General features: G+C 46.2%; 1 long non-coding RNA gene across 1 annotated transcript in view; it reads left to right on the forward strand.

Moving 5' to 3' along the window:
• Nucleotides 1–19,773, forward strand: part of LOC144819797 (uncharacterized) — a 232,469-nt gene that overhangs the window by 189,394 nt on the left and 23,302 nt on the right. Inside the window, exon 4 of the long non-coding RNA XR_013607570.1 lies at nt 12,798–12,854. This is a non-coding gene — a long non-coding RNA (uncharacterized LOC144819797). The remainder of the gene's footprint in view (nt 1–12,797; nt 12,855–19,773) is intronic.

Below are 19,773 nucleotides of genomic sequence, written 5' to 3' on the forward strand. Positions count from 1 at the left end.
TGACCATTTACCGCTGGTAGAGACCGCGCCGCAACGCGCTCCCCAGCCCGCGCCACTGGCATCGGATTCTATTACCAGATCTGGCTTGGAGCGGAAGATTGCCCGACCATTCCAAGCCTCCATATGTTCGATCCACCATTGCAACTCCATTCGTGCCTCCTCTGTGAGGGTACCAACCTGAGAGTAGGTAAGACCCTTGCGCAGGTGGAAGGCCTTGAGACGCTGAAGGGCCCTGTAGTGAAGGGGCCCCGGGAATATCGCCTGAATGGACGACGACAGAAGTCCTACCACCCTGGCCAGGTGTCGTAGAAAAATCGTAGGTCTTGCCAAAGTACGTCTCAGCTCGTGCCTGATCTTGGATAATTTGCTAGAGGGCAGCAACAAGGTGGCCGCCACCGAGTCTATCAGAAACCCAGGAACTGCATCCTCTGAGACGGGAGAAGGTCTGACTTGCCCTCGTTGATAACAAACCCCAGCGACTCCAGAAGGTACACCACCTTCTGTAGGTGGACCATCAACCTCCGCGGACATTGGTTCATGAGGAGCATGTCGTCCAGATAGATTATCAATCGGACGCCCTCTGAACGGAGACGCTACACCACCGGCTTCATAACCTTGGTGAAACACCACGGAGCAGAGGATAGTCCGAAAGGAAGGGAGGTGAACTCGTAAACCTGCAAGCCCCACTGGAACTGCAGAAAACGTCTGTGAGGGGCAAAAATGGGGATCGTGAGGTAGGCGTCTTTCAGGTCCAGACGGACCATCCAGTCCCCCTTCCTGAAGCAGGTCCCTTAGGAGGTGAATGCCCTACATTTTGAAATGGCAGTATATGAGCCACCCATTGAACTCTTTGAGGTTTATCACCGGACGATAACCTCTGTCCTGCTTCTCCACCAGAAAAATATTGCTGAGGAATCCCCGCGGATGTAGGACCGATCGCGCAATGGCTCCTTTCCGGAGAAGGTCCGCGACCTCGTTGTCTATCAATGTACACTGAGCCGGTGAGAATGTTATAGGTCTAGGTCGAAGGGGCTGCCTGGGAATCCCCGAGTACTCTATTTGGAATCCTCCGACGGTCTGCAAGACCCAAGCGTCTGAGGTAAGCAAAGACCAAGCGTGAAGAAAACACTGAAGCCTGCCCCCCAATCTCACCCCGTCGCCTACTGAACTCTCACCTCTCTGATTATTGTAGCCTCCGTCTCCTCTGCCTCTGCAACCACGGCGGCGGGGAAAACCTCTGGTTGGATAGAAGTTCCCGAACTTGTCTGGATCCTAATATTGTCCCCTGTGGGAGTCGCCAGTCTTGAAGGAGGCTCTATTGTAGGGTCTGCCGGTCGAGCGCCCCCTGCCACGACCGGCTGCGCCAAAAACACAGGGGGTAAAGATACGTTTGATTGACGTTTGGGCCTTATCTAGGGAATTAAACGTATTCACAAACTTGCCCAATTCTTTGACGAACAGATCTCCGAAGAGATGACCTTCCGCAATAGGGCCTGCCTCAGATGTAGCCAGTTCCCCTAACTTAGGGTCAATTTTAATTAGAATGGACCTCCGTCTCTCCGTGGAAATAGACACATTAGCATTCCCTAAAAAAATAATTGCCCTTTGCGCCCAACCTGATAGCGTGTCCAGGGAAATTAGGGAACAGGAGGCCTTGGCGTCTTCGGCCATGTCCAGACTTTTTGCCAAAGGCCCTGCCGTGTGCAAGAGTTTATCTTGGCACGCTCTCCAGGAGCGATCAATGCCCTTCTTGGGATCCTTCACAAATTTGGTTAAAAAGGTGGACATCTTAGGGTCAATCTCAGGGGTAACCGCGACCTTACCCTCTAAGGTAGAACGCGGGCACTCAGCCCAAAGGCAACAACGGACTTCCTGATCCAAAGGCTTACGAAGCCTGGCCGCCATGTAGGCCGCCACCTTGGGAGCCGGGACCCATTGCGGTGAGCGCGGGTGTAGCAACTCGTCCGGATTAAGCATGTCTGCACAAAGTTCAGAAGATGACGTCTGGGTGGGCTGGGAGGGCCTCCACGAGTGCTCTGGCTCTGCCATACCCATCTGACGTCTGAGGGGACTCATCCGGGTCTACAGTGGCCACCTCATCCGGATCCCCATAGCCCCCAGCCGGGGTCTCCTCAGATGTCTTAGCGGGTTCAGAGGTCTTAGCATCCAAAAACGCCTTCTTTAAACGCGAAAATGCATCTGCATCGACCCCCACATCCTCAGAGCCCTTTCGTTTAGAATCTACCGCGGTCGTTGATGGTTGGTCTGGAGTTAGGGGTTTCACTGACCCCGAAAGGTCTTCCCTCTGACCGAGGGGTTGGCATTGTGCTTGAAGCAAATTGATTTTCTTCTCCAGTGGCTCAACCACCCGGGACACAGCCTTCCATATGGAGGAATCCATAACCTTGCAAAAATGGTCATCGACGGGTAGGTACATGACCTGTTCCTCCTCCTCCTCCTCATAATATTCCTGATACTCTATAACAATTACCAGCAGTTAGCTGCTCAGGACTAATGAAGGGAAATACGGTAGGGTAGAACCCTTGTAATGCTAGCCCACACGTAGCAGGGTTATAAAACACACAGGGACCCAGCAGCCTCCCAACTATGAGGCACAATGGTGTAACTCTGCCTGGGCCGGTCCCTTCACTATCACGAGCGTCTTACCCACAGCACGGGTGTTCAGGCTCCAGGCAGGGGCTCTGAAATAATAATATTATGCCAAACGCTGCTCTGAAATTAAGGAAGCAGTGCGAACGCTGTAATCGCACGTTTAATATCTTCCCCCGTGGCGCGCCAGTCAATTCGAGCCGCTCAAACCGTCAATAGACCCAGAAGCGGAACTCGACGACTCGCGCCCACCGGGTGGTAAGCTCCGAGGAGCGGCAGCGAAAGGCGCGCGGTCCCCTAGCGGCGGGAGGCCGCCCGTGCACAGAGCCTCACAACGTCAAGACCACGACAGGAGCGGAGAAAACCCTCCCGCGGTGAAACGAAAAGGCGAAACCTTCAATGGAAATAAACGCATACGCTCGCCAGCGCGATACCGTTAAACAAAATATCGCATAACATATTTCAGTCAGTCAAAAAGTAAGAAGACAAAAGCACTCATCTGTATGCTGCTGGAGCAGCGATGAAAGAGGAGGATAGAGTGCCCACGAAGGAAGATATGAGGAGCCCTGGCTTGGGATTGGACAGATGCTGTTGGGACATTTTTTGTTTTTAATTTCCAGTTGTTCATGGGAAATGTAGTTGGAATGTGAATGATTAATGTTTTAATGGCTGCTGGAGTGCAAATAAATGGAGAAAGTGACAGCCTAATCAGAAGCCTCCGCTCCTGACATAGAATTTGAATGTCTAATGAAACCATTTACAAGATATTCATCCAGATACGTTCGTAAATATTCATTCTCTTTTTCAGTAAGAGCATTATGACTACAAGGTAAGGTAGCCCGGGAACTAAATCAATCCAACAATCAAAATCTCTATTAGATGGTAAAGTGTTTGCTTTTTGTTGATCAAATACGTCAAGTAAGTCTGAATATTCAATGGGCACTCCATGGAGAACTAACACACTTTTTGCTTCTTTTGAGAAATCATAACCTTGTGCTATAATATTATTAATTATTTATTATTATTATTATTTGTATGGCGCGGTGAATCATCCCCCAGGGGATCTCTCGGCGCATGGATAGCAGACATCATAGTTGGAAAGTGCTCATTAAAACAGACAGGTTTTAAGACGTTTCTTCAATTGAGCCAAGTTGGAGCAAGTCCGAAGATCCTCTGGCAGACTATTCCTGTCGTTGGGGGCTAGATGAGCAAAGGCACAGCCACTCATCTTGACTTTCCTAATTTCCGGGTGCAAAGCAGCTTTTGACTGCTAGAGCTCAAATGGCGCACTGGAGTATACCATTCTAGTTTTTTTGTTAGGTATGCCGGGCCTAGCCCATCAAGAGATTGAAGACCAGGCATATGAGTTTATAAACTTATCTTTTCCTGAAAGCCAGAGCCAGTGTAGTTCTTGTAACAGGGGTAATGATGGAGTTTGTGCGGGTTTGTTAAGGGCAAGGCGTGCTGCTGTATTTTGGTCGACTTGCAGCCTTGATAACAGATCTTCCCTGATCCCTACCAGTAGTGAATTTCCATAGTCTAGTCTACTTACTAGAATCACCTGTATAAGGACCATTCTGTTAGAGGGAGGAATCCAAGGGAAGATTTTTCTCAGCATGCACATCGTACCAAAGCACCTGCCCGAGAGGGTTTTTACATTGTCCTCCATAGCAAGTCTGTCATTGATTACGATGCCCAGATTCTTCACCCTTTTTTTGGTATGGGATCTTCCCCCAGTTCCACAGGCTACCACTCCGCGGTCCATAACTCCTCAGCTTTCCCCAACAGCAGGATCTCTGTTTTATTGGAGTTCAACTCTAGGAAGTTCTTGCTCATCCATGTGGCTATTTTTAGCATGCAGCTCTTAAGTTTTTCTCTGGTTGAAACAGGTTCCTTCTTTATGGGGACTATCACCTGAGTGTCGTCTGCATAAGATATCGTTTGGAACCAGCAAGATCTAATAATAGAGGCCAGGGAAGACACATAGATATTGAACAAGGTGGGATTTACGATGGGGCACTGTGGTACCCCCTAATCCACAATTGTGGTCTGGGACGCAAATGTGTCCTATTGTACACATTGTGATATGTTGGTAAAAAACTATCCATCCATTTTAATGCAGTTCCTCTGACACCAATCTCCTGCAGCTTATCCACAAGGATTCTGTGAGAGATGGTGACAAAGGCTGCCGACAGATCCAGGAGGACTAACATCGTGGGTATTCCCTCGTCCAACTACATTCATATTGAGTCTGTCACCTCCATCAAAGCAGGCTCAGTGCTGTAACAAGCACGGAAACCAGACTGCGAGGGGTCGAGCAGGTTACCTTGTTCCAGATAGCCCGAAAGTTGTCGATTAATCAAGGTTTCCATGATTTTTTAACAACATGGGAGAAGCGAAATAGGTCTATAGTTTTGTAAGTCTGCAGGATCCACCAGTTCCTTCTTAAGCAGAGGCTTGATATAAGCCTTCTTACATTTTGAAGGAAACGAGGATGTGTCTAATGGCAAATTGCAGACTTCCAAAATTGAATTGGACAAGGCCGCTGCCAGATCTGAAATAATGTGGGGGGCACATCTAACGGAGAGCCTGACTTAATGTGTGCCAGCAGAGATAGAACTTGCTCAGAGGTGATGGCTGAGAAAGTCTCTTCTGTTTAAAACGAGTGGCTAACTCATCACATAGCCCCTGCATGGGTGGGAGAGAGGAATTGTTAGCTCTAGGATTAGTAAACTTCTTGAGGATCTTGAAGAGCTATTTAGAGGAACACTTTGCTTCGGTGATTCGCGTACCTAGATACGATCACCAGGCCAGGTTATAATTCTTTAAGTACGTTCTGTGTACAATTTATATGCCAGTTTGCTCTCCTCCAATTTTGATTTATTTTATTTATTTATTTATTTATAAAGTCTTATATAGCGCGAACGTGACCCACGAGGGTATCAGAGCGCTTTACAATAGAAGAGTAAGCCATGGAAAAGGTAGTCAATACAAACAACATGTCAAATTGTCATAGTAGAGCAATAGCATCTGCAGAACATATTACGTTAGACATTGTGCTATCAGCCGCACAGATCTATATCCCACGAAAAACATTAATTAGCAAACAATTGTGGAGCAACAGGGGATGTGATAAAAGACATGCAGCCAGATACGTCCCATACTTGGATTTAGGACATTAGTTTGTTCATTAATAGACTTTTTACTTCCTTTTTGAATACAGTAAGGGATGTGATTCCACGCACTCTGGGTGGAAGAGAGTTCCAGATCTTTGGAGCAATCCCTGAAAAAGCTCTACAGCCTGTTCTCTTCTTTCTGAAGGATTGGGGTTTCAGAAGTAGAGTGGTCGCACTTCGTAGTTGTCTGCAGCCACCTGATTTTTCTAACTTTAGCGCCAAGTAGCTGGGTGTATTGTTGTGAATTGCTTTGTGCGTCATGCACGCCACTTTAAGGTGTATTCTTGCTTCATAAGGCAACCAGTTCAGTGCTTTCAGGGTTGGTGAGATGTGATTGTTTCTTTTGGTTCCTGATACCAGTCTAGCCGCAGCATTCAGAGCTGCTCTCAACGGTGCAAGCCTGTATTTCGGGAGACCAGCGAGGGTGGTACTTCCGTAGTCTAGTCTAGGTAGTACCAGAGCTTGTACAGCAACTTTTAGGTCAGCCTGGGTGAGGAAGGGTTTAAGTTTTCTTAATATATTCATTTTGTGATTAGCTCCCTTGGTGGCAGTAGAGATGTGCGCCTGCATATTCAAATGTTTGTCAATGGTGACACCTAGGGATTTAGCCGAGTCTATGATGAGGGGGACACAGTCAAAGGAGGTTAGGTGTTTTAACCAGAGGTCTATCTTTGGGGTGTAGTTTGGTGGTGAGATGAGGATAAATTCAATTTTTTTGGTGTTTAGCATGAGATGGTTGTTGGTGAGCCAGCTTTGCGTGTTCAGAAGCGTAGTGTTAAGAGCAACAAAGTCATCTGGCGAGGAGATTTTAAGGTATAGCTGCGTGTCATCCGCATAAAGGTGATATAGAATGTTCGCAGAATTCAGAGCATTCGCCAGGGGCTCCATTAACAAATTGAAGAGAATGGGTGAAAGGGCAGATCCCTGAGGTACACCAAGAGTGACCATGGATGGTTGCGAGAGTGAGTTCTTCATCTTGAATCTTTGAGATCTGTTATTCAGGAAGGAGGAGAACCACTGTAGCACAACGCCCGAGAGGCCCATCCTTCTTTCCAATAGGGCTAGGAGCTTATCGTGCTTGACCGTATCGAAGGCGGAAGACAGATCAAGGAGTATTAAAAGGCATGATTCATTTCGATCAAGCATCATTAGTATATCATCCATAATGTGCGTGAGTGCAGATTCAGTGCTGTGCCCACTACGGAAGCCCGATTGGTGACTGTCTAAGAGGTTGAAGCTCTCAATGTGATTGCATAATTGGATTTGAACACATTTCTCCAATAGTTTAGCCAAGGTGGGGATATTGGTTATAGGACGGTAGTTGTTAGGATCAGCTGGAGAAGCATCAGCCTTCTTTAGTATAGGAGTGACCTGTCCTATTTTAAGGCAATCCGGAATGACACCTTGAGTCAAGGAGGCGTTTACAATTTTAGACCATAAAGGTAGTATAGCGGTTTTCAAAATCTTGAATAGGGCAGGTGGCAAGGGATCCGAGAAGTGATTGGAAGGGTTGATTCCTTGTAGAGTGTTGAAGATAGTTTGTTGAGAGATTGGCGAGGAGGTGTGCCAGGAGGCATTGTTTTTTGGTACTTCCCTTGGATTAATATAATTAATAAGGTCTTCAGATAAACCGTCCAATTTGGGATCTAGAGCCATAGGATGGCGGATGGCCAGCTTTGATTGTATGTCTAGCTCAATAGTTTTAGTCTTTTCATGGAAGAAACTGGCAAGAACATCACATGTAGGTGTGGCCAGGTTATTTAACTCACTGTAGTTAGTTGTATTGCAAGATTGTTCCTTGATGATTTCAAAGAGTTTTTTTGGTCGGTTGCTCGCTAAGTTCAGCTGAGTTCGGAAGAAGTCTGCCTTTGCCTTAAGAATCTTCCTATTGTATGAGTTCCTCAATTTTCTAAGATGATCAAGGTTGAAAGTGCTAGGAGCTGATTTCCAAAGACGTTCAGCAGCTCTTAGCTGTCTACGCTCCAAGTTCAGGTCTTCATTGAACCAAGGTTTGGATCTCTTGGTGGAAATATTTTTTTCCTGTAGTGGAGCTGTGGAGTCAAGAGTTTCAAGCATCTTGTCGTTGTAGAAGGTTGTAAGCTCATGAACATCAGTTATGTCAGACATTAGGGACAGCGCAGAGTTGTACTGGTTTACTAGGGAGATGGGATTGATATTTTGTAGATTCCGTTTCCATTGTTTTGACTTTGACGGTTGTCCCCTTTAATGCATTACTTCAGTATTGATGGAGAAGAGGATGCAGTAATGATCAGACCAATCACAGGGAGTGATGGATTCCAGTAGGATGATGTTAGATTTGGCAATGATGAGGTCCAAAGTCTCTCCCTTGTTATGCGTTGGGCTGTCACAGAATTGGGATAATTCCTGTTCTGATAGAAATTCTTTAAAACAGCCTACAATACGATCACTAGAATTATTCCAATGGAGGTTGAAATCGCCTAAGAAAATATGAGGAACTAGGGAGTTGGAGTTGGATGCCATGATCTCCATAATCTCATCAATACAAGTCAAGTTATCACCAGGAGGGTGGTAAAATATGTGTAACTTACAAGTGATGTGCTTAGAGTCTGAGATATTGATGCAAAGATAATCGCACGACGTCAGTTCAATGGAGTCTGCTTGTTTAACTGATAGAGAGTTACGATAAATGCAGGCTACCCCTCCACCAGTTTTCCCAATCCTATCAAGTCAAATTAGATCGTGGGAGGGAGGAACCAGTAGGTCGAGAATGGGAGATGAGGAGTTTGTTAGCCAAGTTTCTGTGAGGACCAGAATGTCTAAGTTGTCATCTAAAATGAGATTGAAGATATCAGAAGCATGTTTGCTGGCAGATCTACAATTTAAAAGCCCACACTTCAGTTTGTTGAACGAAGGGATTGAGGCAGTCAGTCCTAAATTGATGTGAGTGAGGTTATCTCTGTTAATCGCTCTGTTATTAAGTGTAGGTTCTCTGAGGGGGTTGGTTACAATGGATTGCATTGCGCTGCAATGAGACCTACTATTGTCAGAATCCAGAGCATAGGATGTAAGAAGGTCATCAATGTCACTGTCAGAGAGGTGATCGCTTGGTCTCTTTGACCCAGAGATGGAGGATAGACTATCATGAATGGAGTTGATCGGGAGGGAGACATAAGGTGTAGTTATACTAGGTTGGGCATAGGTTTCGTTGTGTTGAGTAGAGTTATCAATGGGAGCATTAGTGGAGTAGTAGTTTCTCGTTTGGAGACTGATCAGATTCACTGTGTCATTGGTGGCTCTATGTAGGGTAAGAAGATCTTTCGATATGGTTGAAAGGTTAAGCATATCATCCTTAAGATGAGATATGCTGGATGCTAACATATTGATTTGGTCTATCAGGACAGAGATGGGGGAGAAAGTAATAGGTGTTGGTGTATGAGCTGTTAGGGGAGGCGAAGTGCCCATGGTATCAATGTGCATGTCTTTTGCAGGAGTGGTATAATAGCTCCCCACTTGAGGTTGAGGAAGGGTCATTGAGTTCAATTTCCTCAATTTCTGCTCTCTGATTCTACAAGTAGCTTTTTCTGCCTTCAGGCTTTCTTAGTACCAAGGGGCTGGGGCCGTCCTATCCTGAACTGTTGTACAAAAGGGGGTGGTGATGGACGGAGCATCTGAATCAATCAAACACTCACACCCAGTCAAAATATCTGGGTTTAATCCATCACCTTTCTTTAGCCCACTCTGCCACCCCAGTTCAGACATGGCTATATGCAAATCAGTCTGACCCTGTGCCTCATGGAAACAGTCCAGCCCGAACTGCCAAGCCATGTCTTCCCTGGACCGGAAACAAGCTTCCACGGCTTGGCAGTTCGGGCTGGACTGTTCCCATGTAGCACAGGGTCAAGGCTGATTTGCATATGGCCACGTCTGACCTGGGGTGGTGTGGAGTGCAAAAAAATGATGGATTTAGGCCCAGATCTCTGTACTGGGGTGAATGTATGACATTGTTCTGCATTCTGTCCATAAATTGTTGTTTTTGCATTTGTCCCCCCGAGTGGGATGAGTATGCTCAGACGTGAGTCCCATGCTCTCCACACCACTGGAGTCAAGCTATCCAGGCTGATGAAGGCTGATAGCCAGAAACTAGTCCTTGGATGCTTGATTCCGGTCCAGGAAAGACATGGCTTGGCAGTTCGGGCTGGACTATTCCCATGAGGCACAGGGTCAAGGCTGATTTGCATATTGCCACGTCTGACCTGGGGTGGTGTGGAGTGCAAAAAAACGATGGATTTAGGCCCAGATCTCTGTACTGGGGTGAATGTATGACATTGTTCTGCATTCTGTCCATCAATTGTTATTTTTGCATTTGTCACCCCGAGTGGGATGGGTATGCTCAGACGTGAGTCCCATGCTCTCCACACCACTGGAGTCAAGCTATCCAGGCTGATGAAGGCTGATAGCCAGAAGCCGGTCCTTGGATGCTTGATTCCGGTCCAGGAAAGACATGGCTTGGCAGTTCGGGCTGGACTGTTCCCATGAGGCACAGGGTCAAGGCTGATTTGCATATGCCCATATCTGACCTGGGGTGGTGTGGAGTGCAAAAAAACGATGGATTTAGGCCCAGATCCCTGTACTGGGGTGAATGTATGACATTGTTCGGCATTCTGTCCATCAATTGTTGTTTTTGCATTTGTCACCCCAAGTGGGATGGGTATGCTCAGACGTGAGTCCCATGCTCTCCACACCACTGGAGTCAAGCTATCCAGGCTGATGAAGGCTGATAGCCAGAAACCGGTCCTTGGATGCTTGATTCCGGTCCAGGAAATACATGGCTTGGCAGTTCGGGCTGGACTGTTCCCATGAGGCACAGGGTCATGGCTGATTTGCATATGGCCACGTCTGACCTGGGGTGGTGTGGAGTGCAAAAAAACGATGGATTTAGGCCCAGATCTCGGTACTGGGGTGAATGTATGACATTGTTCTGCATTCTGTCCATCAATTGTTGTTTTTGCATTTGTCACCCCGAGTGGGATGGGTATGCTCAGACGTGTCCCATGCTCTCCACACCACTGGAGTCAAGCTATCCAGGCTGATGAAGGCTGATAGCCAGAAGCCGGTCCTTGGATGCTTGATTCCGGTCCAGAAAAGACATGGCTTGGCAGTTCGGGCTGGACTGTTCCCATGAGGCACAGGGTCAAGGCTGATTTGCATATGGCCACGTCTGACCTGGGGTGGTGTGCAGTGCAAAAAAACGATGGATTTAGGCCCAGATGTCTGTACTGGGGTGAATGTATGACATTGTTCTGCATTCTGTCCACCAATTGTTGTTTTTGCATCTATCCTGAACTGTGACTGCCTTAATCGGAGCGATAATGTCGAAGGCCGATATTATCGATGACTCCAACATATGCATAGCTGTATTACTGTCAGTACCGTTACTAAGTGACGAGGGAGAGAATACCGAACTAAATGATGTTGGTGTCACTTTCCTCCATGATCTACGAGAACTCCTGCGCCCTTGAGGCTGGTTTATTGGTTTCGGCATGATCAGAGAGAATCCAAGAGCCAAATGATCAGTCAAACGTAGTGCTAGAGGGGGTTCTACTCTGAGATCCTGAATGTTCGTAAAGATGTTATCCAGGGTATGTCCCACTGTGTGTGTCAGACTACGTATTTTGGGGAAAAGACCTAGGGACTCCATAGCTGCTAGTAAACCTGCGAAGTGTGTGTTGGAGATAGTGTCTAAATGATGGTTAAAATTCCCTAGGAGTAGGAAATTATCTGCTTGCATGGTATATGGGGCAAGGTTTTCCAGTAATGGCGCACAGAAGGATTTCTTGCTTTCCCCCGGGGGTTGGTAAACTATAGCTCCCATCACCCTGATGCCTTGGGCAGGCTCCATTGTGAATACCATTAGTTCCATACTAGGGGTGGGGATAGTATCCAAGATTGATATGTTCTATCAAGCTGTTTTTAAGATAAGAATTATGACAATGATCAGAACAAAACGTTACTGTCTTTTTTATCCAATCAATATGGGGATTATGTTGGACAAGCCATGGTATTCCCAATATAAGGCAAAATTGAGGTGCATCTATCACATCAAACTGAATGTGTTCACTTTGATGATTGGTATAAATCATGACAAGTTCCCCTGTATGGTGTTGTATTAAACCAGAAGTTAATTCCTTACCATCTACTGCTCTTACAATTTCTGGTCTGATTTTGGGTAGTACCTGTAAACCTAATTCTTGTAGAAATGTTATATCTATAAAATTACCTGTAGCACCAAAATATATGAATCCATCAACTGACCACAATTTCCTTCTAATAATGTGTGATAGTAGTGTCACTTGAATTCTGAGGTGATGGGAAGCTAATTCAGGGGTGGTCGAGGCCAAACTAGAAGATAAACCTGTCAAACTGACCTTGTCTTCTGTCGAGTTTTTTAGTTTTCCGTCTGCTGAACTACAACCACATCAGTATTCTTTGATTTACTCTTAATTGGACGATTAGAACATTCTTTTACAAAATGTTCTGTTTTGCCACAATATAAATATTGATTAAGCCTTCTACATGTGTCTTTTTCTTCTTTAGTAAGTGGGCCGCAGATAGTTTTGATTTGCATTGGTTCCCCAAGATCTGTCTTAGTAACTGTGTCTGCTTTATTACTACTCTTTTCCCTAAAGACGAATACTTTATGATCTGTTCTACTTTTTTCACCTTTACATTCTGATAGACGATGATTCAATTTAACTACTAAATCAATGAAATCACTGACATCATCCGGGGGTCTAAAATCTGAGTTATCATATAATTTAATTTGTCTTTTAGTCCTTCATAAAAGAGAGATACTTTTTTTTCTTCTGGCCAATCTGCTTCAATTACCAGTCTATTAAATGTGGAGATATAATGAAGCAAATCAGAAGATCCTTGTGTTACATTTAGTAACTCATTATCTGCTGTTTGTACAAAGTCATGTTTAACAAAGTCTAAAATTGTATAATATTGGATCGTTCCTTTCTATTAAAGGTACCGACCACACGGCTGCATCTCCACCTAAGTATGATAAAATGAAGGCGATTTTGGGTGAGTAATTGGGAAAAGCAGTTGGTTTTGCCATACAATGCATATTACACTGATTTATTAAAAATAGTACATTTATTGCTATCTCCATGAAATTGTTCAGGCGGCGCCAGTGGTATGGGAGTCGAAGTTATACCTTTTATCTGCATAGGAGCATTAGCAGTGGTCTCAGAGGGGCTAGTTGGATTTTGAAAACTAGAAGGTTTAAGGACTGGTTTATTTGGTGAAGGTAGACTCCAGGTTTGACGTGTTTGTAAATTGGTTTGTAAAATCGAAAGATCTCTGCGTAAGGCAGCATTTTCAGACCGAATTTCAGCTAATACTGTTGCTATATCTTGAAGGGAGATTTGCTGGTCTTGATCCATAATGTCTGGGCGAAACTTTGTCTTGGACTTAACCTTCTGTCGAGGTAACAATGCGTTCTTTTATAAACAGCACGGGACTCCTCCTTGAGGACACACGTTACTTTATAGACGTGACATATTGGGATATCCAATTTTCTTTCATTCCCTTTTTGTACATGAATTTCATTTACTCATATAAGTCACAGTGCCATATTTGTAGACAGGAAACCACACGTCCACTACCACCTACTAACCTCACTTTCCATACAATTAAAAATGTGAGGAAAGAGAGAGAGCACCTCACGGTAGAACCGCCACAAGGGGTTGCTGGCTGATGATTGCCAGTTTACCCTTCTTTAAGCTTCTAAACGCCGGTGGGACGCGGCAGCGAATCCCAGAAGCACGTTGGGTTTCGCAGGGACACGTGATCAGCTGACACGGATACCCTGAGAGGAGGTGTGCGGGTATGTTGTAACTTCGCTACCTCGAGGTGTTGAACTGAAAAACACAGTGAAATGAATGAAAGGATGAACCCCTGTAAGCCCTGATGAAGTTGCGATACAAGTTGGCAACGAATCATGTTGGCAATTCAGCATTAGGTTTGGTACAATAGAAACCAATTTTAGCTTGGAAGGTTTGCAGCCCAGAATAAAATCGGAGTGGCCAGCAAGCCTCTCAATTTTATAGGTGAAAATTACACTTTTTGATTTTTCACGAGGGGTGTCTTTGTTGACTTGTGCACGAGTGGGAGTTATTATTTATGTCTCCTTAATAGTGAAATTATTTGTTGATTTCACTTACTCTTTTCTTTTCCTTTTCCTTCTTTCACGATTGAGAGAGAGTTACCAATGATGATAAGTGGGTAAACTGGCAATCATCAGCCAGCAACCCCTTGTGGCGGTTCTACCATGAGGTGCTCTCTCTCTTTCCTCACATTTTTTCCTTGTATGGAAAGTGGAGTTAGTAGGTGGTAGTGGGCGTGTGGTTTCCTGTCTACAAATGTGACACTGTGACTTATATGAGTAAATGAAATTCATATACAAAAAGGGAATAAAAGAAAATTGGATATCCCAATATGTCACGTCTATAAAGTAACGTGTGTCCTCAAGGACGAGTCCCGTGTTGTTTATATAGGGTTTGAGTGGGGGGCGACTTCCTCCTTTTTTTCCCCCTTGGCTCCAAGTAGATTTAAACAATGCGTTCTTACCTTAAGTCCGCAAAGTTGTGTTTCGCTGAGACGTTATGGACGTACTTCCCAGTGCCCTACCTTATAACCTGTGTTGTCTGTAATTCACTATGAATACTTAATAGGATTCAGGGAGGAAGGCTGGATAATGGACGCGTGAGGGATCCTTGTTGTTGACCAGTGAGGCCACAAGAGCACTTCTTTTAGTATTCGCACTTACTTACTTTGCCTATTTTACCTCCCCAATACTTTAATTTAATGACCCTTTTTACTAGAGGCCGTCCTCCTGGGCCTTACTTAATTCGGGTAGGTGGAGAAGCTCACCCTCTGTCTGAATTTTGTTTGTGCACATCGCGCTTCCTGGAAGAAGCTATCTGCTACAGGGAGATTTTAAACAAATCCTTTTGTGTCGCTTATGCTGTTTAGTTTAGCCGCTTTTCCCCCGTTTTGAACAACTGTTTAGTATTTTAAAATAACTGTCCTCGCTTCCTTACCTGGGTCCTAACTCCACGGAACGCTCTCTTGCACAGCGGTATTACGCCGCAAGCACCGCCATTGGGGCGGGCCGGTCCCCGCGCTTTGATTACTAGGGGCGTCATCTTGGGTGGGGTGGAGTGAGACTCCTCAGCTATTTGCTGAAGCCTGTCACGCGGACTGGCTAGAGGCCGTCCTCCTGGGCCTTACTTAATTCGGGTAGGTGGAGAAGCTCACCCTCTGTCTGAATTTTGTTTGTGCACATCGCGCTTCCTGGAAGAAGCTATCTGCTACAGGGAGATTTTAAACAAATCCTTTTGTGTCGCTTATGCTGTTTAGTTTAGCCGCTTTTCCCCCGTTTTGAACAACTGTTTAGTATTTTAAAATAACTGTCCTCGCTTCCTTACCTGGGTCCTAACTCCACGGAACGCTCTCTTGCACAGCGGTATTACGCCGCAAGCACCGCCATTAGGGCGGGCCGGTCCCCGCGCTTTGATTACTAGGGGCGTCATCTTGGGTGGGGTGGAGTGAGACTCCTCAGCTATTTGCTGAAGCCTGTCACGCGGACTGGCTAGAGGCCGTCCTCCTGGGCCTTACTTAATTCGGGTAGGTGGAGAAGCTCACCCTCTGTCTGAATTTTTTTGTGCACATCGCGCTTCCTGGAAGAAGCTATCTGCTACAGGGAGATTTTAAACAAATCCTTTTGTGTCGCTTATGCTGTTTAGTTTAGCCGCTTTTCCCCCGTTTTGAACAACTGTTTAGTATTTTAAAATAACTGTCCTCGCTTCCTTACCTGGGTCCTAACTCCACGGAACGCTCTCTTGCACAGCGGTATTACGCCGCAAGCACCGCCATTAGGGCGGGCCGGTCCCCGCGCTTTGATTACTAGGGGCGTCATCTTGGGTGGGGTGGAGTGAGACTCCTCAGCTATTTGCTGAAGCCTGTCACGCGGACTCGCTAGAGCCCTTTATTAAATAATGGAAACGACGCGCAGCGTGTACGCGCATCGTGGGCGCCGCAGTAACGCCGGAGTCACGCCAGAGTCCAGCCCGTCTGCGCCCGTCCGCGCTGAGGACGCGCAGGACGCCTGGACTCTGGACTCTGCTGATGCTACATCTTCTCTGCACAGCTATTCCCGCCAGGAAATGCTGCGACTGAAACCCCGTAGATCTGGATGTATGCATTCTTTGGAACCAGACAACCTACTCCTCCCTTTAAGTTGTGGCTGCTTCCCTAACTCCAGGCCTTCCAATCCCCTACGTAGTTCTTCTCTCGGGTCCCCTGGTGCCATTGGGCCCATAACTATGATAGCAGAAGGTATTCTGGTAAATGCCCGCTCTCTTGTTAAAAACAAGATCATGTTTAGGGAAATGGTCTTAGATAGAAATCCGACCCTAGTGTTCATCACTGAAACTTGGGCCAAAGATTCCTCTGGCCCCGATCTAATCGAAGCGGTCCCTGAAGGGTACTGCCTGGCTAGACTTGATAGACAGGGTCGAGTGGGAGGTGGTATAGCGATCCTCCATAAAGACCACCTTCAATGTCATACTTCATCTATTCTGGACTCCCCGGACTCTTTCCAAGCCCTTCATTTTTCCATCAGGGAAGCACAGTGTCCTCTCTTTCAAGGAATTTTATTATACCGACCACCAGGTCCCCGGACTGATTTTACCCTTAAACTTCTTCAGGCTCTGGAACCATACTTTGGCCGAGAAAACTTTTCCATCCTGGGTGATTTTAATTACCACCTAGAACAACAGGACACTCCAGATACCTCAGGACTTATTGAGGCTCTGGCTTCCTGTGGGCTTACGCAGCGCGTCAGCAGTGCCACTCATCGGGCAGGCCATACGCTGGATGGTATTTTCTCTAATGACGGTCGCATAACCACTAAGGACCCAGTGCATCTATCCTGGTCCGATCATTTTGCAGTTCCATTCCATCTGGAATATCTGCGGAGAAATGATAGAAAAAAAGGGAACCATGCAACGGTTACGGCTAGAAATCTTAGGGACATTACCAGCCATTCTTTTGCGCCCTGGACTGCTAGCCTTTCCATTAAAGGCAAGGATAATGTACAGACTGCAGTTGGTCATTTCGAACGAGTTGTAACTGAAGCTATGAATGAGCTAGCTCCTATACAGACCCGACGCCGAGCAAGGAAGAGACCTTCGGCTCCATGGTTTTCCGACTCCCTTAGACTCCTTAGGCAAGAAGTAAGGAGGAAGGAAAGGCTTTGGCACTCCAGCTGGGATTTTAAGAATAAAGAGGCCCACAAACTCCTTGTCAGGAGATATAAGGCCGAGATCGTGCAGGCGAAACAAGATTACTTTGTTTCCCTGACAACCTCGCTGTCCTCGCCGAAGGAGCTTTTTACAATTGTCGACTCGTTAGTCACACTACAATCCCCGGACCCTGTGATTCCTTCGCAGGATTTATGTGATAAGATTGCCTCATTCTTCCACACTAAAATATCTGATATCCATCTAGCTCTTGAGAAGCAAAGAGCTTGTATTAGTGTGCCCACCTCCCTGGTCTTACCGAAGGTACCTGCCCTCGATGCCTCCCCTCTGGACATCCTGGATTCTTTTCCACCGCTAGAATTGCAGGATCTTGAAGCACTGCTTAAAAAGATCAAATCTGGTTCCCCTTTGGATACTTGCCCTCTGAAAGTCATCAAGCAGTGTGGGGAGTCCCTTCTACCACCATTGCTAGATATTATGAACCTAGCAATAAGAGATGGTGTCTTCCCCTTGGAATGGAAGAAAGCAGTAATCAAACCCCTGCTAAAGAAGGCCTCCCTGGATCCGGAAGTCCTGAAAAACTTCCGACCAATTTCGCTGCCTCCCGCCCCTGCGAAGATGCTTGAGATACATCTAAATAAGCATCTCGCTGCTTTCGTAGAAAGCTCGGGCTGCCTTGACTCTTCTCAGCATGGATTCAGGAGGGAACACAGCACCGAGTCGGCCCTCACTGTCGTGTTTGATAACATCCGCTCGACAGTGGATAGAGGCCAGACCACCCTCCTGGTCCTGCTAGACCTAACTGCCGCCTTTGACACCCTCTCTCCCTCAGTTCTTTCATCTCGTCTGAGGGATGTGGGGGTGAGGGACGCAGCTTTGGACCTTCTAACCTCCTTCCTTACTGGGAGGGAACAGAGAGTCAAGATGGGTGAGTTCCTATCTCCATCCCAGTCTGTGCTATGTGGGGTCCCACAGGGGTCGGCTCTCAGTCCGACCTTATTTAACATCTACGTGACCCCACTGGCCAGACTCATAAGAACTTTCGGGATGGAGGTAGTCTCCTATGCTGATGACACTCAAATACTCGTCTCTCTCTCCCATTCAGATGTGCAGACCGCCTCCAAATTTAGTTCATGTATGGAGGCGGTTGGTCACTGGATGATACAGAACTCCCTTAAACTGAATGGAGAGAAGACTGAGGTGATGGTGTTTGGCGGGAACGAAAACATCTGGTCTTCTAGCTGGTGGCCTGACTCACTTGGAGTGTGCCCCTCCCCCACTTTATCCGCAAAGAATCTTGGGGTGATGGTAGATCCTGCCCTGGATATGAGCAGACAGGTGAGTAGGACCATCTCCACCTGTTGGGGCCTTATCCATACCCTGCGAAGGATCAGGAAATATCTTTCTGCGCAGTCCAGAAAACAAATAGCCGTCGCGCTCATCAGCTCTCGTCTGGACTACTGCAATGCGCTGTATGCGGGGCTTAATAAGACCCTCGTGCAGCGCTTGCAGGTGGTCCAGAATGCCGCGGCCAGATTTGTCTTGGATGTTCCAAGCCGCTCATCGGCCACTTTGGCCAGAAAAACGTTGCATTGGCTCCCGGTAGAGTACCGAGTACGCTTCAAGGTCCTGTGTATGACATACAGGGCTATTGCCAGAAACTGTGTCTCTGGAGTAGGCTCTATCATTTCTCCCTACATTCCTGGAAGGAATCTGCATTCCTCCGGGAAAATGCTTTTGTCAGTCCCTCGGGTGCGAAGAGCAAGATGGGGTGGTAGGGCTTTTTCCACTCTAGCTCCGAAATGGTGGAATGATCTTCCCCTGGATCTAAGGTCCTTACCCTCCCTGCAGACTTTCCGCGGGGCCTTAAAAACTCGTCTTTTTCTGAAAGCCTATGTGTAAAGATGATTGATTTAGACTTTCGATATTATTGTTAGGCGCCTTGATACCTGCGGGTTATTGTTTTTGCGCAATATAAATTTTTATCAATCAATCAATCAATCACACGTAGTCTTACCTGCGACTTAAGGGTGTTTTAAGTAGCTTGTAGTGGTGTTTTCTAGAGCTTTTGGAGTTCTATCACAGTGGCATAGTTTACATCACTAGGCTCGTAGATTTGGGTGGAAGTGAACTATAATAAAGATGACATATGTGGATTCAACTATTTTCTCTATATGTCGCAATGGCTATGTTGCTGTGACTCAATACAAACACTGACGAATATATGATGTTACAACGCGATCAAAGTGATTGCGGTATGTAACATCGCAGTTTTACAATGCAAGTCGGTACAACCACTTGCGCTGGAGGGCGCTGGATTTAGGAATAGTAAGATTTACTATTCCAACACCAGTCTACGTACAGTAGGGAAGGTGTTAGAATAGTAAATCTTACTATTTCTTAGGTTAGAGCGCCCTTCAGTGCAAGTCGATGTAACACTTGCATTGTAATGGCTGCGTTCTAAAAGCATCGCGGTGTAATCACCACGATGTAAAGGATGTTTCTCAACTCCGACATGTACATACATTATCTACATCCACAACGTGGACTCTGTTCTCTTACAAGCTTCAAAATAAAAATAAAGTCCACAAAGATACATATAAAACAGTACGAATGTACGTAACTAAATTGTCCTCAAAGTTCTACAATCTCTTCAAGTAGTGTTATCTTACACT

Source organism: Lissotriton helveticus, chromosome 2_1, assembly GCF_964261635.1.
Source record: "Lissotriton helveticus chromosome 2_1, aLisHel1.1, whole genome shotgun sequence".
In the NCBI taxonomy this organism is placed as follows: domain Eukaryota; kingdom Metazoa; phylum Chordata; class Amphibia; order Caudata; family Salamandridae; genus Lissotriton; species Lissotriton helveticus.